At 39.2% G+C, this 18,418-nt stretch overlaps 1 long non-coding RNA gene across 1 annotated transcript in view; it reads left to right on the forward strand.

Annotated features, from left to right (window-relative positions):
• The window catches only part of LOC110341561, a 50,654-nt gene extending 33,643 nt beyond the window's left edge, over nt 1-17,011 (forward strand). The window contains exon 3 of the long non-coding RNA XR_002383526.2: nt 15,349-17,011. This is a non-coding gene — a long non-coding RNA (uncharacterized LOC110341561). The remainder of the gene's footprint in view (nt 1-15,348) is intronic.
• Nucleotides 17,012-18,418: the final 1,407 nt, after the last annotated feature.

Genomic DNA, 18,418 nt, shown 5'->3' on the forward strand with positions numbered 1-18,418 from the left:
TTCCTGCACAGTCCTTTAGATGTAGAAAAATACACTCTCAAAACTGAGATTCTTGGAGTGAAGAGAAGATACACTGAAGAAGATAGAGCTGACTAGCCACTGTGGTAGAAGGGCAAAGATTGGTGGGCAGCTGGATGGATCCTGGAAAAATATTGGGAGAGGGCATCAGGTTAGGCAGCAGCACAGTGCAATGGATAATAGACAAGCAGGGTATCTCTGTTTTGGAAAAAGACATATTTGGTTAGAATTAATTTTACTGTGTATAGTTTCTCAGCATATGATTTATATTATGTATACTTGACCACTGTAGAGCTTGAGGAAGTTGGTGTGAATTGTTGTACACTTAGTTTCCAGTGACAAAATCTTTAATATGTAAGTACAGGCTATGTAAATAAGGCACTTTTTTGTGGTTGATCAAGGTTCAATCCTGGTCAAAAGCTTTGGTCATAGGACACAGGCCACAGGGTTACATCTCTGTCACGACAGATACAAAAGTTTTTGATTTCTGGACTATGTATGTGATAATTACTTAAGAGAGTTCTGCTCTGTATTCCAGTCTTTTATCAGTAGTCCCTCTGTTCAGAGCAAAATAGTTGGTTGTAGATCTGTTCTTGCATCTGCTTCAAACTGTACAGGTGACATGCCGGCCCTGCCAATTGAATTGTTTGATGCCTTATCAGGTGTTCCATCAGGCACCACAAAAAGGTAGCCATACTTAGGAATAATTTGAATAGAAGGTCCTTGTTGCCTTGTCGAGGGGATTAAGAGGAGGGCATATTCCACTGGTAGGTGTTGAAATCTTTGTTGAGTCATTATCTAGAGATGAAACTGTTCAACCCTAGAAGACACATAAACGACAAACAAAAAAGTGCAAGGTTCAAGTTGGTATCTTGAAACTTTGTCCTTATTGGCCAATTTTAATAGTGCTAGAAAGTGCTTGCATACTGTGAGAAGTTATTCATAAATATCATTCCTCTGTACACCCTGGGAGTTACAATAGTGTTTAGCCTGTGCATTAGTGGCACAAAAGCTATAGGACTTACCAACTGTTTCTGATTGGGTGGATGACTCATTCCATAAGATGAAACCTATACCCAGCACTGTTAACAGAGACAAGAACTAGAGGAGAACATGTAACTTTTATTTCACTAAGTGGACATAGTATTAAGATGATTCCGAATGACTTATTTTTTATATTAATAGATCAGTTTATCTCTTAACCCTCACCAGAGAAGATTATTCTTGAAGTAGATGGTGATTAACAGGGACCCTCAACTGATCAGTTTGCAGAGAATAAGAGATTGCAGAGTGTTCAGCCCTAAATGGTATGCCTCTATAACACCCCTACCCCCAAGGTTCAACAGTCTTTACAGAAGAGGGACAGGAAGATTGTAAAAGATGGAGAAGGGGGATGACTTCAAGGAAATTGTTTTCTTGGCATAGCAGGGTATATCTATGATCCCACAGCATACACAAGATCTGTGAAAGCTCAAGCCAGACAAAATACCAGCACAGAGGAGGTGGAGTGAGTATTGGTTGAAGAGCTATTGACATTCGATAGCTTCAGGAGTGGGAGAACCAGTTTTCTTTAATTATGTGACCTTTAGCAGGTTGATCATACTCCCCGAAACCCATGAGATTTTGGTCAACAGAAATTGAACACTAGGTTTACAAAAAAAGAGAGAGAACCTAAAGTTATGTGGATAGGGAGATGAAGGTAGATCTGGGAGGAATTGGGGCCAAGGATAGTGAATATGATGAAAATACATTATGTGAATTTGTCAAAGAATTAATAAAATATTATTTTAAAAATGCAAGGACCAAATACAAGAAGTAAATAGTAGTCACAGAAAGTGAGGCAACCAGGAAAATCGAGACCAGATACTTGTCTTAAAATCCCTCCAGTCAAACCCTCCTTTTGTTCTTTGTTCTCCAAATCACTGGGTAGTTGATGAAAATTTGGAGATATTTCTCACTTGTTCAGATTTATTGACATAAAAGTAGCATTCCTTCTTTACAGGTCCTACCTTGAGCAGTGCTTGGCAAATCTAGGACTCACTGGTTTTGAATTACAACTACAGGGAGTGAACTTAGCGTCCTATATTATTCAGTTCTTGGGATAGCACCGTTATTTACTTAGTGAGTTTTAGGTAAAGTCTTTGGCAGCATAAAGGAAGAGTAGCTCTCACATGGATAAAAATGTTTGACTCTGAATGATCACTCATGTCACTAAATACAACCCCTGTAGAACATAGCATAATTACTTTCAATTTTTTTAATCTAGAAGAATATGTGTAGTATATATACACCATGATTTTTTTCTGCTGTATATCTTCTTTGTGAAACCTGTTTGCTGTTTGTATCTAGCTCTTTTATCTGTGATTAACACAAATTATCTGTTTTGTATTCTGGCTAGAATATTTTTCATTATACAGTATAGAGATTAAACCAGATGTTTTGAGCAATGATAATTGGAGTTAAGTATTGGTTCAGTGACAGCAACCTTTATGCTACAGTGGTACTCTTCAGGGACACCATGGATTTGTAGATGTCAGTGTTGACCTCTTCTCATAGATGGGTAGTCCTGATAGAGCTAGGAACCTGGAATATATGTTAATTTATTATTTAGGGTTAATAGTATTTTAATGACATTATGTTAAAGGAACTCCGTGTCTCTTTGATACTAAGAAGACCTGTCTAGTTCTTTTGCTTGAAGAACTAGATTTAAACATCTCCAAGAAGTCAATTATGCTAAGATTAATTTATTAAAATCAATTGAGACTTCAAAATATAGGGTAGAAAGGAGAATGAAATAATGATTTTTCACTTTGTGTGTCTAAAGACTGTCTCAAGCAAGCTGAATAGGTCATGCTGGAAGCAATTGCTGTTGCTGTAGCTAAGGAAGAATTGGCATGTGACCAAGTATTGGAAGGGGCTTCTCTCTTGGCAAACAAAACGCATTGCTTAATCCAGGAGTGACCCTGAAAGATAGTATCAAAACAGTTGCCTGATTGACAAATGTTGTGAATAGCTGAAAAGACTTCAATGAGGAATGTCAGTTCTTTCCCTAGGAGTGCCTGTGATGCACTTCTGTGGGCAACAGCAGTGTTGGGCTGGGCCGGAAGTGGGTGAAGAGAAAACTAGTCCAGGTCTGAATTAAGCCAATGTTTTCAGAGCCGAGGAATGGAGAAGAGGGAATTAGTTGTTCAATGTGACCAGGAACAAGATGGAAGTCAGTTAACTAGGACATCAGATATGAGAGGGATGGAAAATCAGGCCTGGGCAGTGAAGGATGAAAGATCAGGAATTCAGAAGTTCAAACCCGATGGCACAAGCGAGTGAGTGTAGTAAAACTTGGACTAGAAAATGTATAGTGTTTTATACTTCCTTTTCTGGCAATGTTTTTTACCAAGTAGCTTAAGAGGTCTCAAGAGATGTGGCCTTATATAGATTTCTGTATGCTCTATTTATCAGCTGTATACCCTTAGGACAACATGGAATGTTTTCAGCATTTACTGTATTCACCCATGAAACAGGGATGCTACTGCTCACATTCCATATGTCTTCTAAAGGTGTATTTGGTTTGGAGTAATTCACCTGTACATTAAGATGCGAGTATTTTCTGACATACTACACTGGTACATGGTATGCGTTAATAGCACATTTAACAATATTTTTTGTCTTGTAGAGAGCAAAGACTGTTATAATTAGTGGTTTAACAATTGATATGGAGGATCAATAATTATAAATACATGCTTGATAAAGTCACATTTTGAGCTTTAAGATTGGTTGTGCTTATCAAGAAAATAATCTTGCCGGGTGTCGGTGGCGCACACCTTTAATCCCAGCACTCGGGACTCGGGAGGCAGAGGCAGGCAGATCTTTGTGAGTTTGAGGCTGGCCTGGTCTACAAGAGCTAGTTCCTGGACACCTCCAAAGCCACAGAGAAACCCTGTCTTGAAAAATTAAAAACAAAAACAAAAAAAAAAAGAAAAGAAAAAGAAAAAAAAGAAAAGAAAAAAATCTCAAACATATTTCTATGGATAAATTTATTTAAGTAAGTGAAATACAAAGAAAGAAAGAAATTTGGATTCATGGGTTTGTTGAATCAACATTGTTAAAATGTCTATTCTACTCAAGGCTCCATGTAATCACCATCAAAACACCAATATAAACTCTTTAGAAAAAAAAAACCAAATGTTTACCAAACCACAAATGGAACTGAATAATTAAGGATATCTTGCAAAAAAAAACACAACAGGAAGCATATACAATGTACAACAAAGTCATAGTAGCCAATGTATTATGGTATTGTAATAAGAACAAGCCTATAGACCAGCAGAGCAGAATATAGGGCATAGAATATATGTATGTATGCATGTCTCCAGCTTTTTATCGACACATCAGAGACAGGATCATTAGTGCTGGGAAAGTTGAATAGCCATATGTAGAAAGTTAAAAGTATGTTTCTGTACCTCAGTTTGGAGATCTGGGCAATCTATGGGGCCTCTGGTAGTGGATCAGTATTTATTTCCAGTACACAAATGGACTTTGGGAGCCCACTCCACATAGAGGGGTACTCTCTCAGCCTAGACACATGGTGGAAGGCCTATGCCCTGCTCCAAATGATATGACAGACTTTGAAGATCCCCCATGGAAGGCCTCACCCTCCCTGGGGAGCAGAAAGGGCATGGGGTAGGGGGCTGATGGGTGACATGGGAAGAGGGGAGGGAGAGGGAACTGAGATTGACATGTAAAACAAGCTTGTTTCTAATTTAAATAAAAAATAAAAATACCCTCTGTTTCTCAGCCATGTAACAAACAACTCGAAGGGAATTTAAGACTTAAATTTAAGAACCTGAAGAAAATGCAGGGAAATGCTTTAGGACATTGAAATAGGATTTTTTTAAAGGAAAGATCTTAAAATCATAGGACATAAAAACAAAGCTCTTCCAATGGAATTGCACTAAATATAAAAGTTTCTGAATAGCAAACATGCAGCAGCATGGAGAGACAACTTACAGGATGTGAAAAAACGTTTACAAACACTTATACAACTACCTAGGCACTGATATCCAGGCTATATAAAGAAGTCTAAAAGCACAATAGCAGAAAAGCAAACTCACTAAAAAATGGGCAGCAGACCCAAGTAGACAGTTCTTAAGGAAAAATGTGAATGCTGGATAGCTATGGAAAATCTTGGTGAACATCACTAATCATTTGGAAACCCAAATCTAGGCATTAGTGACAGGTCACATGACCTCAGCAAAAATAGTTATTCAAAAAAGACAAACAAGCAACAATGCAACAGACTTTGTAACAAGATACCTAACTTTTTGAAGAAGTTAGCATGTCATTAGTAGCTCTAGTACAACAATACGCTGGAACTTCTTTTTTTTCTCCCCTCAATATATGTTTTTATTTAAATTAGAAACATGAATGCTTCACATGTCAACCCAGTTCCCTCTCCCACCCCTCCTCCCTTGTCCCTCCACCAGCCCCCCATCCAATTTCCACATCATTCCCCAGGGAGGGTGAGGCCCTGCTTGGGGGGATCTCCAAAGTCTGTCATTTCATCCAGGGAAGGACCTAGGCCCTTCCGCATGTGTCCAGGCTGAGAGGGCATCCCTCTATTTGGAATGGGCTTCCAAAGATCATTCATATGCCATGGTAAACACTGATCTACTACCCAAGGCCCTAGTGATTTCTGTGGCCTCCTCCCTGGCACTACATTCATGGAGTCTGGATCAGTCCCCTGTTGGCCTCTCAGGTATCAGTCTGGGATTCAAGAGCTCCCCCTTGTCCGGTCAGCTGTCTTTGTGGGTTTTACCATCATGGTCTTGACCCCTTTGCTCATCACTCCTCCATCTCTGTCACTAGGTTCCAGGAGTTCAGTTCAGTGTTTGGCTGTGGGTATCTGTCTCTGCTTCCATCAGTCCCCGGATAAAAGTTCTAGAATGGCATATCAGGTAGTCATCAACCTTATCACCAAGGGGGAGCTATTAATGTAGTCTCTCCACTATTGCTTAGTTTGCCAGTTGGTGTTATCCTTGTAGATCTCTGGAGATCTCACTAGTGTCAGCTCTCTCCTCAAGCCTATAATGACTCGATCTATTATGGCATCTCTCATCCTGCTCTCCTCTATTCTTACCTTGACTCAACCTTCCTGCTCCCCCATGCCTTCTTCTCCCCTCCTCTTATCTTCTCTCTTTTTCTTGGTTCCCTCTCCCCTCCCCCGATGTTCCCAATCTGCTCAGGAGATCTTGCCTCATTCCACTTCTCTGGGGTATCATACATTTCTCTTGGGAGCCTCCCTGTTTCCCAGACTCACTGGCACTGGGATTGTAGGTTGACACTCCCCTGATCCGTATCTAAAATCCATATATGACTGACTACATACCATGTTTGTCTTTTTGAGTCTAGGTTACCTCACTCAGGATGGTTTCCTCTAGTGCCATCCATTTGCCTGAAAATTTCATGATTACACTGTAACTTCTTATTCCTATGTAATTTTGTAACCACTAATTAGTAACAAGTGCTCATAAGGGTGCAGAGAGAAAGGACTCTTTGCTTATTATTTTTATAGAAAATGTATGGTGGTTCCTTAAAAAAGTAAACCAGAACTACCCAGTAACCTAGCATGGCCACAAGTGGGAACAAGCACAAAAGATGATGTCAGCATGTTAAGAAGTCATCTATATTTCTATTCACATTGCAGCATTATTCACAATAAGAAGGAAGTGAAAAATGAACTTGTTAACCAGCTGGAGAGTAGATAACGAAAATGTGGCGCAGAAACAGTGGAGTACTACGCAGTAGCAAACATACCAAAGTCATGTTATCTATGGTAGTGTATCTGGAGCTGTAAGTCTGATGTTGAGTGAACCTGAAGCATAAGCACTGTTGAGAGCAGAATGGTGATTATAGAGGTTGGGAAGAATGGGGGAGCGAGGAATGGGTAAAGGCTAGTTAGTGGTTACAAAATTAGATAGGAATAAGAAGTTCCAGAATGGTGTTGCACAATGGAATTATGAGGGCTAGCAATAATCTGCTGAATTCTTCAAAAAAGCTAGAAGAGAAGATTTCAAGGGTTCTTCCCTTTGTTTTTATCACCCCCCCCCCCTTTTTTTGAGAATTTTTGAGAGTTCTGTATTTACATAATTTTCCCCCCCATCTTCTTCCTGTTTTACTCCTGCCATGGACCCCTTCTCAAAATTTGTGAACACTTCTTTTTAAAATTACTTTTACACATACACACATGTGCACACGTGTGTGCGAGTGCACACACACACACACTCACACAGAGACCCTGCTTAGTTCATTTAGTGTTGCTTGTATGCACGTCTTTAGAGATGGCCACTTGGGATTGGATGACCTTGGAGGGTTGCTTGTTCACAGAGAAGACTCCTTCTTCTTCTTTTAGGACCTATTAATTGCCTGTAGTTCTTCATGTGTGGGCAGAACCTTGTCAGATTTCTCCACCCACACTGGGGAGTTAGCTGGTATGTGTAGGTCTTGTTGAGGTGACCATATAATTGTAATTTCATCAGTAGAGTTTCCATATATATATATATATATATATATATATATATATATATGGACTATCTGACAGCATACTGGTCTTTTGGCTCTTAAAATGTTTCTGGTCCCTCTTCTGCAATGTTCTCTGGGCCTTAGGTGCAGGGATTTTATTATTGATGAATCAATTGGTGTTGGGCACTGTATGGTTAATTCTCTGAGTTTTGATCAGTTGTGAATTTCGTGATGGCCTTCAAAAGAAGGATTAATTTTTATAAAGGTGAGAACTACACTTAGCTGTGGAAATAAGAATGGGTATTTAGAATGCAGCTATAAATTATATTGGCTTAAGGAAGTCTCAGTAGCAGTCGCAGGTAGTTGGCTAGATTTACAGTTTCAGTTATGAGTCCCTTCTGATTGAGTGGCCTCTTGGTTATAAGTTAGATATAAGGTGTCACTCTTGTGCCCTTGAGTTTTCTTGCCATTTTGACCATTGCTGTGATTCATATACATTAAAGCTGTGTATAACAATGAATTTCTTCCCTCCATTGGAAACTTGTGAAGCACCTTTAGATGCTATGAGAGATAGCCCTCGAGGAGGAAAGTCCTAGGTCAATTCCAGTTCATTTCCCAAGTCCTGTGTCTGAAATATGTGGTGTCTTTGGACACCACTAGGGTCTTACCTTCAAGTTCTAGGAGGCCACCAATGACGGTGACAGCAGCCTATATTGTTTTGGGAGTCTCTTGGACTCCCCTGACCAACAACACAAAACGAGGTTCCCAGGCTTTGCACTGGCCGATCTTATTATGTAGTCTATGGCTCTTGGGAGCTGTATTTTCACCCTGATATAATTTCATAAAAGTTATATACAACGTATGTATTTTAAGTGACATAAATGTTTGAGGAGATAGATAAATTTAAATTACTTAAAACATTATACAATGTCTATATGTAGCAATGCATTACCTGTTCCCTGTTCACCTCTATAATTTTATGTTGCTGCATATAAGTCACAAAATAGATTTAGTTAAGAACCACCATCACCATCAAAGCTTAAGTCCTGTTTATTTGGTGTATGATTCACCTCATTTTTCCCTTCCTTCCTTCGTTCCTTTCTTTCTTTCTTTCTTTCTTTCTTTCTTTCTTTCTTTCTTTCTTTCTTCCCTTCTTCCTTCCTTCCTTCCTTCCTCCCTTCCTCCCTCCCTCCCTTCCTTCTTCTTTCCTTCTGTGGGAGTTGGTTTTGACATCTTGACACATAGAGTCACTTGGAAAGAAATTGGGAAGGCCCAGCAAACTATGAGTGGTGCCACTCCTGTTCAGGTGGTACTAGGTTTGTAAGAAAGCAACCCACCAAGCAGCATTCCTCTGGTCTCTATTCCAGTTGCTTATCCCAGGCTCCTCACTTGAGCTCCTGCCCTGCTTCCTTGATGATGGACTGTAACTTGTAAGCTAAAGCAACTCTCCCAAAGTTGGCTTTTGTCATCATAGCAACAGAGAAGGAAGTAAGCGCTCTTCCTTCCTTCCTTCCTTCCTTCCTTCCTTCCTTCTTTCCTTCTTTCTTCCCCTTTCTTTTTCTGGGCAGAATCTCTTCAAGTAGCTGAGCTGTCTCTCCAGGTGAGCCCTCTGAATTCTTTGAAAAGGTCATTGGGCCTAAATTACTATATTTCAACATGTTCAATAAAAATGGTTCCAGTTAAACATTATGAACATCTTTTATTTGTCTCTAACAAATGACAAAATATGTTAGATAATTTCTAAACTCAATTGGCCATGGGATCCTTAGGTGTGTGTCTTATATTAAAAATCCCATAATGTGAGGCTAAGGAGGTGGCTCGGTTGGGGAAGTGTTTGCTACACAAGCACCATGATCTCACTGGATTGTGAGAACTTAGGTAAAAAGCAAGGCATGTCAGTGTTGGGAGTTTGAAAGAGGCAGATGCTACTGACCAGCCATGCTGGCCAAATTGGTAAGACTCTAGGTACAACATGTGACCCTGTTCAAAAATGAGATAGAGAGTGATTGAGGAAGGCACCTGACATCCATCTCTGGCCTTTACATGTGCTTACATATATACAACACACACCTGTATATGTGCATGCATAGCCTTTTTTCAGACATGAAATGATCAAACAACTAGGTGCTGGGGCCACCTAGGAAATTACTGAGGCAGTTGATGGAGAACTTCTCAGAAGTACAATTAATCAAAGTCGGAGTCATCAGTTTAGAGGGTGAAGAAGAAGGTGATCTTATTTTAACTCTAAATCTCCAGTGTGGGTAAGATTGGCACAGTGCTAATGTATATAGTCTTCTCTTGAACTTATCCAGATTATTTTGTCTCTAGAGTTTTTCTTCAGGGACAGGAGTGATTTCCACAGTTTCTGACATAGGGGTCACTTCTCACCTGTAAGTTCTCACTAGAAGCATGTGACAGAACTGGATACTTTGTATTTGAAATGCTTTTTTTTTTGGCTGTAGCAGAACTTTCTGCTGTAGGCTTTTTTCATACCATTTCATCTTTACTAGCTATTCCTTTTGAGTTGTATGTGTGGGAGCCTTCTCAGCTTTGTCATCTTCAAAGAGTAGAGAAACTTCATTGGATCCTTGACAATTTCTCTTCATTACTTTTCTCCCCAGTTAAGTTTACTTGTTTCCAAGCTTTAAAGTTTCGAATTCAACTGACTACTTTCCAGTTTACTGTTAATTTCTTAACTTCTCTGCTGGGTCCCAGAGTTATCTGTCTGTCTGTCTGTCTGTCTATCTATCTATCTATCTATCTATCTATCTATCTATCTATCTATCTATCTTATCTATGCATCTATCATTTATTTAGCTATCATATATTTATCAATCATCTATAACCTATCTATATAATCTCTATCATCTATTTATATTAATCATATGTCTATCATCTATTTATCATCTACCTATAATCAATCTATCAATCTATCATCTATTTATATCAATCATATATCTATCATCTACTTATCATATGCCTATACTCTATCAATTTATATTATCTATCATCTATCTATATCTACATATTTATCATCTATCATTTATCTAGCTATCATCTATCTGCTTATCTATCACCCATCCATAACCATCTTTCTGCTATCTATCTATCTATCTATCTATCTATCTATCTATCTTACTCTGTGCAGTTAGAGTCCATTTTAGACAATCTTTAAAATCTTTAAAGTGTTATTGATCTGTGTTTGGCTTGTTATTTGATTCACTCATTTGCTTTTGTGCTCTATGCAGGTATCCTTTATGTCCTTCCTGAGTTCTCTTCTTTCTATCCTTATGTATATCCCATGTTTTACTTTCTGACTTTGTCATTAGCTTATGAGCAGGCAGCCCTATTACCCTGAATTATCTGAGCTTCTTTCAATGTTCGTTTATAAATGTTACTGAATCTTTGCTCCATTATATAGAAATACAAGTGACTATTTTTTTTCATTCCAGACTTGTGTCTTTTAATTTCTCCACATACAGTTTTCTCCTTGTTTTTGGAAATTCTTTGTGATTTTTCTGCAGATGTTATATAATTCACTGAGTACAGCTAATTCTATTTTATCTTTTCTTGTCTGCGTTTTGCACCTGCTGAGCAGCCTGCATCCGAGAATGTAGCGAGGTGGTCGGGATAGATGACACAGAGACCTGTCGGTTGCTTTAAGAAAACTTTATGCTCCCCAAGTCGGCTTAGGAGAACTCCCCAAGAAAAAACGCTTCCCTTTTTAAAAACTTCTGTTATCCATACACACACAATTCTCCAACCGAGCTCTCACACACCTCTCACAGCTCTCACAGACTTCTCACCCTCCTGGCTGGTGGTTTAATCTCTGGCCCCAGAATCGGGGAGAAACAGCAGGGAGCAGGAAGAAGCATCTAGCTGTAGGGGGGATCAAAGTCATGGTGTTTCAGTGAGTGAGCCCTTATTGGAGCCCTACCAAGAGCTCTATGGCACTGAATTGTTTTCAGTAAACATGTTTTCAGTAAACATTGTCTTACAGCTGCCTACTCCCAGGCTGAAGGGAAGTGGGTCTCTGTTCAAGGTCTGGTGTTCCCACATCTGTGAACCTTTTCTTTCTTGCCCTTGCCTCAGTACAGTGGTAAGTTATACTGGCTTTTTCCTGATCTTATAACACCTGTAAGTGTGTTATAACAAAATCTTATAGATTTAAAAAATTATGATCAGAAAAATTCCTCTTTTCTTAATTTTCTGGGAGTTACCTTTCTAAATCAGGAGAAACCAGTGGATTTTCTCAAATCCTGAAATTTAAACTTTGGGGCACCAGGAGATGCTGCATGTGAAATTTTGCACAATGTTGGTACACTCTTGTACATGAATTTAACATAGTTTCTTTGAACAATGCATATTCATTGTACTATATGTACCTCACATATGGAAACTTACACAATATAATGGAAAGACAAACTTTACTGTTTTGATTTTTTCTCTTTTAGGTTAATGTTTTCTGTCAGGTGTGAAGTTGAGTAGGCTGTATAAGAAGTCAAGATGTACATGATACTATGCCAAGGCCAATTTTAACTCAATTTTGCTATGAGTTTATATTTTTTCTTCGATTTTTTAAAAAAAAGCTAACTTTCATTCTGTGAAGCACAGGCAACATTTTATTTTGTAGTTCTGCACAGTATTAGGAGCTTGCATTTGGACATAATGCATTGTTGAGATTCGCCAATACAAATACAGCAATGACTTTGGCAAAGGTGACAACTCACATACATATGGATTAAGAGTGCATTACACACTGTACTCTCCAAATTCCCATAGGTATCAACTACAGCTGAAGAATGTTCTTGACATTTATTCATTCTGGAAGATCATATTCAACCATCTGTTTCTCTTTGTATGTGAAGATCAGACTTTAAATGAACTACAAGTTATGACTTAAAGAAGATAATCTTTCTTATTGTAATGTGAACTTCAGGACTAATTACACATAGATTCAAGGGAAAGCTTGTCTATAGTGGCTTAATATGACATTCTATAAGGTGGAATATACTTACAATACCAATTAAGACTCTCAATACTATAAAGTTAGGGAGAAATCTGTCAACTTATGAAATTGGGGGAAAAAGTGCTGTGTATGAGGCATAAGCAACTGACCACTGTTCTTTTTCTGCCATATAATGAGACTGATTATTTTATTTTATGTGTACGATTATTTGGCCTGCATGTATGTGTGTGTATCATGTATGTGCCTGGTGCCTGATGAGGTCAGAAGAGGTACTGGCTCTCTAGGAGCTGTAGTTGGAGATGGCTGTGAATCACCACATGGATTTTGAGAACAGAACCTCTGTCCTCTATAAGAAGAGCCATTGCTCTTAACAACTGAGCAGTCTCTCCAGACCCTATACTGATACTTTTTTTAAAAACAGGGAATAAGAACAAAATACAATTTATTTTCTTTCAAATCCATGGGAAGAAACTGGCTGCTGGCACTGGGGTGGCTGTAGGAGTTAAGTTATACAATACCTGGTTTTTCACTGCTGAGTCCATATCAGCCTTCCTTTGAAACAGTTCCTCCCACTGCCTCAGGTGAATGCCTCTGTTATGCAAAGTGTTGCAAGGGTGGGCAATTGAGAGAACTCAGGTTTTAGCTATGCCACTATTTGTGACTGATTTCCCTGACAGAAAAACAGTGGATGCTACAACTCTTCCTATCATGGAAACTCAGTAGAAGCCATTGGTTATGGCAAAGGGCACTGACTGGGCTAGAGTTCTCAGGTGTTGGGGTAGGGGAGCCAGAAGCAGGCAAATAATCCATTAATGTTGAACAAAAGAAAAACCAGTGCCCAGTGTTGTACAAACCATTGGCAAAGAAGCTATTCTTGGTAAAGATCTGATATTTAGTGTGAAGACTAAGAATTTGCAGGCATATGCTGAAGGCTTTGTGTAAATAGCACTCAAAGTAGGGATGGGATAACTAAATCTCAGGATTAGCTCCATAACGAATCATGCAATTGATCTATGTCTGAAATGGCATCTTTTGTACATTGGTGCTAATTTCTACATCCTCAGGAGGGATTCAGAAGTGAATATCAGAATAAAGGCATGAACTCTGTTTCTCTTTTAGGCTGATTCACTCTCATGTAACCCTGGGTGGCCTTGCACTCACAGATTTCCATCTCTTGCTGTCTCCTTAGTCCTGGAATTAAAGGTGTGGGCCACCATGCCTTGCCTCTATGGCTAATTAGTGTGGCTGGCTTTGCATTCTGATCTGGAGGCAAACTTTGTTAGATCGTAAACAATGTATCACCACAGTCTGGCCCTGAGATTTTCATTTAATAGCTAATGTCTTCTGGGAGCAGTATTGTCCATTTATTCAGGGTCCCTCTGTTCAGGCTCCTTTAAAGATTACATATTTTTGATTAGCTTCCAAACTGGAGGGTTTTTATAAGGTTTCTTCATATATCCTCTTTTTTTTTTTTGTTAGCCTCTACCACTTCTCCTTTCCACCCCTCTAACACAATCCCAACACTATCTTTGTGCTTCTGTCACATATTGTACGGCCTCTTCTTCAGAATTGCAACATTCCTTCCAAATCAAAACATTTACTCCAAGAAGGAAGGGTGGCTCTTGAGCCTCATGAAGTAAATAGAAGGTAACATGGCAGGGAGAATGGGAATTTGGAAGCTTCCTCAGGGTGGTTATCTAGTAGTGCTAAAATAATTAAACAGTTGTTGGGGATTGATACTCTAGATAACAAAAATGTGGAGGGAAAGAGATGCTTATACTGTGAAACTGCCTGCAAGCTGAAAGGAGAGCTTCAGGGCTGCAGTTTACAGGAGTCATCTGCTGCAGGATATTTGATCACATTGTATGAAGATGTATTACTGTTTTACCTCACCTTCCTAAGGCAGCTTTTGATTGGTTTAATAAAGAGCTGAGCAGCCAATAGCTAGGCAGGAGAGGATAGGCAGGCCTTCTGGAGAGAGATAGGAATGCTGGGAAGAATCTAAGGCAGGATTTGTCAGCAAGACATGGAGGAGGTCAGATGTACGGTACTGAGGAAAGTTAACGAGCCTCATGTTGGAACATAGATTAGTATAAACAGGTTAAGTTTAATAGCTATTTGGGGATAAGCCTAAGCTATGACCAAGCTTTCATAATTAATAAGAAGTCTCCATGTCATTAGTTAGGAGCTGGTGACCCAAAAAAGTACAACTGCAGCCATCACCCATGTTGTGGTGGGCTTGCTGGTGATACATCAGGTTTTGAGTCATTACTGCTTCTTTTGAGTTACCCCTTACCACCGTTCCTGTTAGCATTCCTAATTAAAAACTCATTGGCTCACTAAACTGGGCATTGGTACAATCAGTACTTTGGACTGTCATGGGTTCCCTTGCTTGGGTATGTCTTGGTTTCCCCAGGAAAAGCCTGTCACACAACACATGTGTTCTATTCCACCCTTAATTATATTTTTCTCTTGGGCTGAAAGATAGTAATTCTCACATAGTTTCTTTTCGTGCACAATTTAACATACCTTTAGCCCCTCATTTCCTTATTTCCCCACTCCCTTCCATTCTTGAATCTTTCTGGTCTCAGTGTTTCTCCTCATTACTTTCATTGTACCTGTATTTTACTATCTCCTTGATTAATGTTTTCTGCTGCTCCCCACCTGGTGGCTTCCAAATATAGTCCACGTTAAACACACAAAACTAAATATTTGAAGCTAGGAACTGCATGTGAGAGAGAACATGCAATACTTGTCTTTCTTGACCTGAATGACTTCACTCAGTAACATTTTATTTAAAAACTTTGATTGACTGCTTAAATCTTCTCTTTGTGGACCTGTTACAGGCTGAGGTGGGACCATGAAAGATGAGAACATGAGAAGAACTGATGAAAACTGAAGATACTATGATGTCACCAAGTTATCCGGGATGCTATTGAACTTTTGCCCAAGGGGTTGACTGGGATGGTTTCAATGAACAGTGGTAAACACTACTCAGGCATCTGGTGTTTCCTGGTGAGATTTGTCAATGTCTGCATTGTGCCTCTTAGAGACAGCATTGGCATCCTTTTCCACACCCTTACATACACTCAGTGATCTCAACAAGAAGGAAATTTCTACATCCTCTTACCTTCTTAGGCCATCATTCAGACCCAGAAGTACAAGCTTCTTTCTGAGAAAAAGATTTTAGACACAGCCACTTTATCTAACAGTCCTGTGTCATTTTGTGCTTTTATTTGAATCATTTGCAAGGCCCAAGCATTTAGCTGATGCTCTGGTCTTCACATATGAGTTCTTTCCCTTGGCTTTTGGTAAGGGATGCTCTTGGCTTCCCACAAAAATCTCTCTAAAGAACTTTCTCTTCTCCATATGTTGTCCTTTATACTTACATCACCTTCTGTTTCTGGTTGTGTGTTCAGGGACGTGGGGTTTACTGTAAAGCCAAATTTCGATTTAATCTGTCATAGTAAGCCCTGCGGGAGGTCATAGCTTTATAGAATTTAGGATTTATTATCTTTAGCTATGGGTCTTGGCCTTGGTTTCAGGAATGTAAAAAAAAGTTTACTCAACATCCTGTCATAATCCCTGATGGGAGATTAATAGACATTTCTGAGCAAAAAAAAACAGTTGTTGTTAGTTATTTATATAATGTACTAATATTTTAAAATAAATTATTATAAATGAGTCTACTAGCTCATCTCCATTCCTTTGTGTCAACTGCCAACCCACAGAAACACTTTCTACCAGGGACCCCCAGCTGCTACACTGGACTGAAACTCAGGTATGGAATTTTTATTATCTTCCTATTATCCATTATGATATCTCCAGACTTGTGCCTATTCTTATACCAACAAACTAGCAGAAGCACCTCCTTCAAGACCACCTCTGTTATTGGGAACTCTGTCTTTTGGTATGAACCCTGGCCCCTCTAGCTCTTTCCCAGAGCTCCTCTCAGCCTATACTCCTATACCATCTCCATTTTTCTGCTACCCATTGGCCCACAGAATCTCTCTCTACCAGGGACTCGCCAGACATCACACTTGCCTATGTTCCAGAGAGACAACAACCAAACAGCAGAATACCCACCCAACAAGGACAAGACTAAGTATCAACACCAAGTAATACCTCAAGCATCATAACTCCAGTTACCTAAATCCTAGCTCAAAAACATAAGCATTAACAGCCAAGACAACCTGCTCTACCAGTGATCCTATCGGAGTAGGTTCCAGGAAACGCAATGTAGTAGAAACACAAAGGCCAAAATTACAGTTATGAATGTGTTCAAGGACCCCAAAGAAGGGTCTGTGAGTCCATGAAAACACAACCAACAGAATAACACACTGAAAATTATTTAAGACATGAAAATAGAATTAAAGAAGGAGATAGAATAACTAAAGGAAATATAAATTGCAATAAAATTGGAAATAAAAAATTAAAATGTCAAACACAAACCTCAGAGTAAGCCTTATGAACAGATTATAAGACATGGAAGGGAGAATATCAGACATTGAAGACAAGGTAAAAAAAAAAAAACTTAGACAAGGAGTCAAAGAAGATGTTAAATCTAAAAACAAAACAAAACAAAACAAAACACCCAGGCACAAAACATCCAGGAAATCTAGGACATTACAAAAAGACACAATTAATAAAAAATAGGATAGAAAAGAAGAAGTCCAGGTCAAAGGCACAGAAAAATATATTTAAAGATTATTTTTATGCCGGGCGGTGGTGGCGCACACCTTTAATCCCAGCACTTGGGAGGCAGAGGCAGGCAGATCTCTGTGAGTTCCAGGCCGGGCTGGACCAACAGCCTCCAAAACAATACAAAGAAACCCTGTCTTGTAAAAAAACAAACAAACAAAAAAGATTATTTTTATTATTTTTAATTGTGTGTGTGTGTGTGTGTGTGTGTGTGTGTGTGTGTGTGTGTGTGTATGTGCACATGGGTCCACTGTCCTAGGAGGCAACAGACATAGGATTCCCACAAACTGGAATTACAAGTGATGGTGAACCACCATGTTGGTCCTGGGATTCGAATTTGGGTCCTCTGGAAGAGTAGCAAGTGTTCTTTTCTTTGGGGGTGGGTTTGAGGCAGGGTTTCTCTGTGGCTTTGGAGGCTGTCCTGGAATTAGCTCTTGTAGACTTGTAGACCAGGCTTGTCTCAGAACTCACAGAGATCCACCTGCCTCTGCCTCCTGAGTGCTGGGATTAAAGGCGTGTGCCACCGCTGCCCAGCTGTAGCAAGTGTTCTTAACCATTGAACTATGCCCCATCCCACAGAGAATATTTTTAATAAAATTAGTAAAACACTCCTCAATCTAAAGAAGGAGGTACCTCTCAAGGTACAGGAGGCATACAGAACACATATAGGCAGGACCAGGAAAGAAATTCTCTATAATACATAATGATCAAAGTCCTAAATGGATAGAACCAAGAGAATATTAAAAACTGAAATGGAAAATACCAAGTCACATATAAAGGTAGATCCTCATAATTTCAGTAATGGGGAAATATGTGAGAAAAAGGTTTTTACATGCAACTTTCTCCAACCCAGTTCCATGGTTTCTGTTTGGGGACAGGCAAAAAAGCCATCATTCCTCACAGTTCACTTCTTACTGGAGACTCTGAAAGCCAGAAAGGCCTGCATGGCTGTTCAGTGAACTCTGAGAGACAACAGACACCAGACCAGACAACTATACTCAACAAAGCTATCAATCACAACCAAAGAAGAAAGAAAAACATTCCATAATAAAATCAAATTTTAGCCAAACCTATCTACCAACCATATCTACAGAAGACACTAAAAGGAAACTTCACTCTGATGTGTTAACCTCAATGAAAAAGACACAAGGAACAAATAATGCCAGGACAGTATTACAAAGAGGAAGGAAAAACAAGTAGCATAACAACAAAGTA

Source organism: Mesocricetus auratus, unplaced genomic scaffold, assembly GCF_017639785.1.
Source record: "Mesocricetus auratus isolate SY011 unplaced genomic scaffold, BCM_Maur_2.0 Super-Scaffold_100691, whole genome shotgun sequence".
Classification (NCBI taxonomy): domain Eukaryota; kingdom Metazoa; phylum Chordata; class Mammalia; order Rodentia; family Cricetidae; genus Mesocricetus; species Mesocricetus auratus.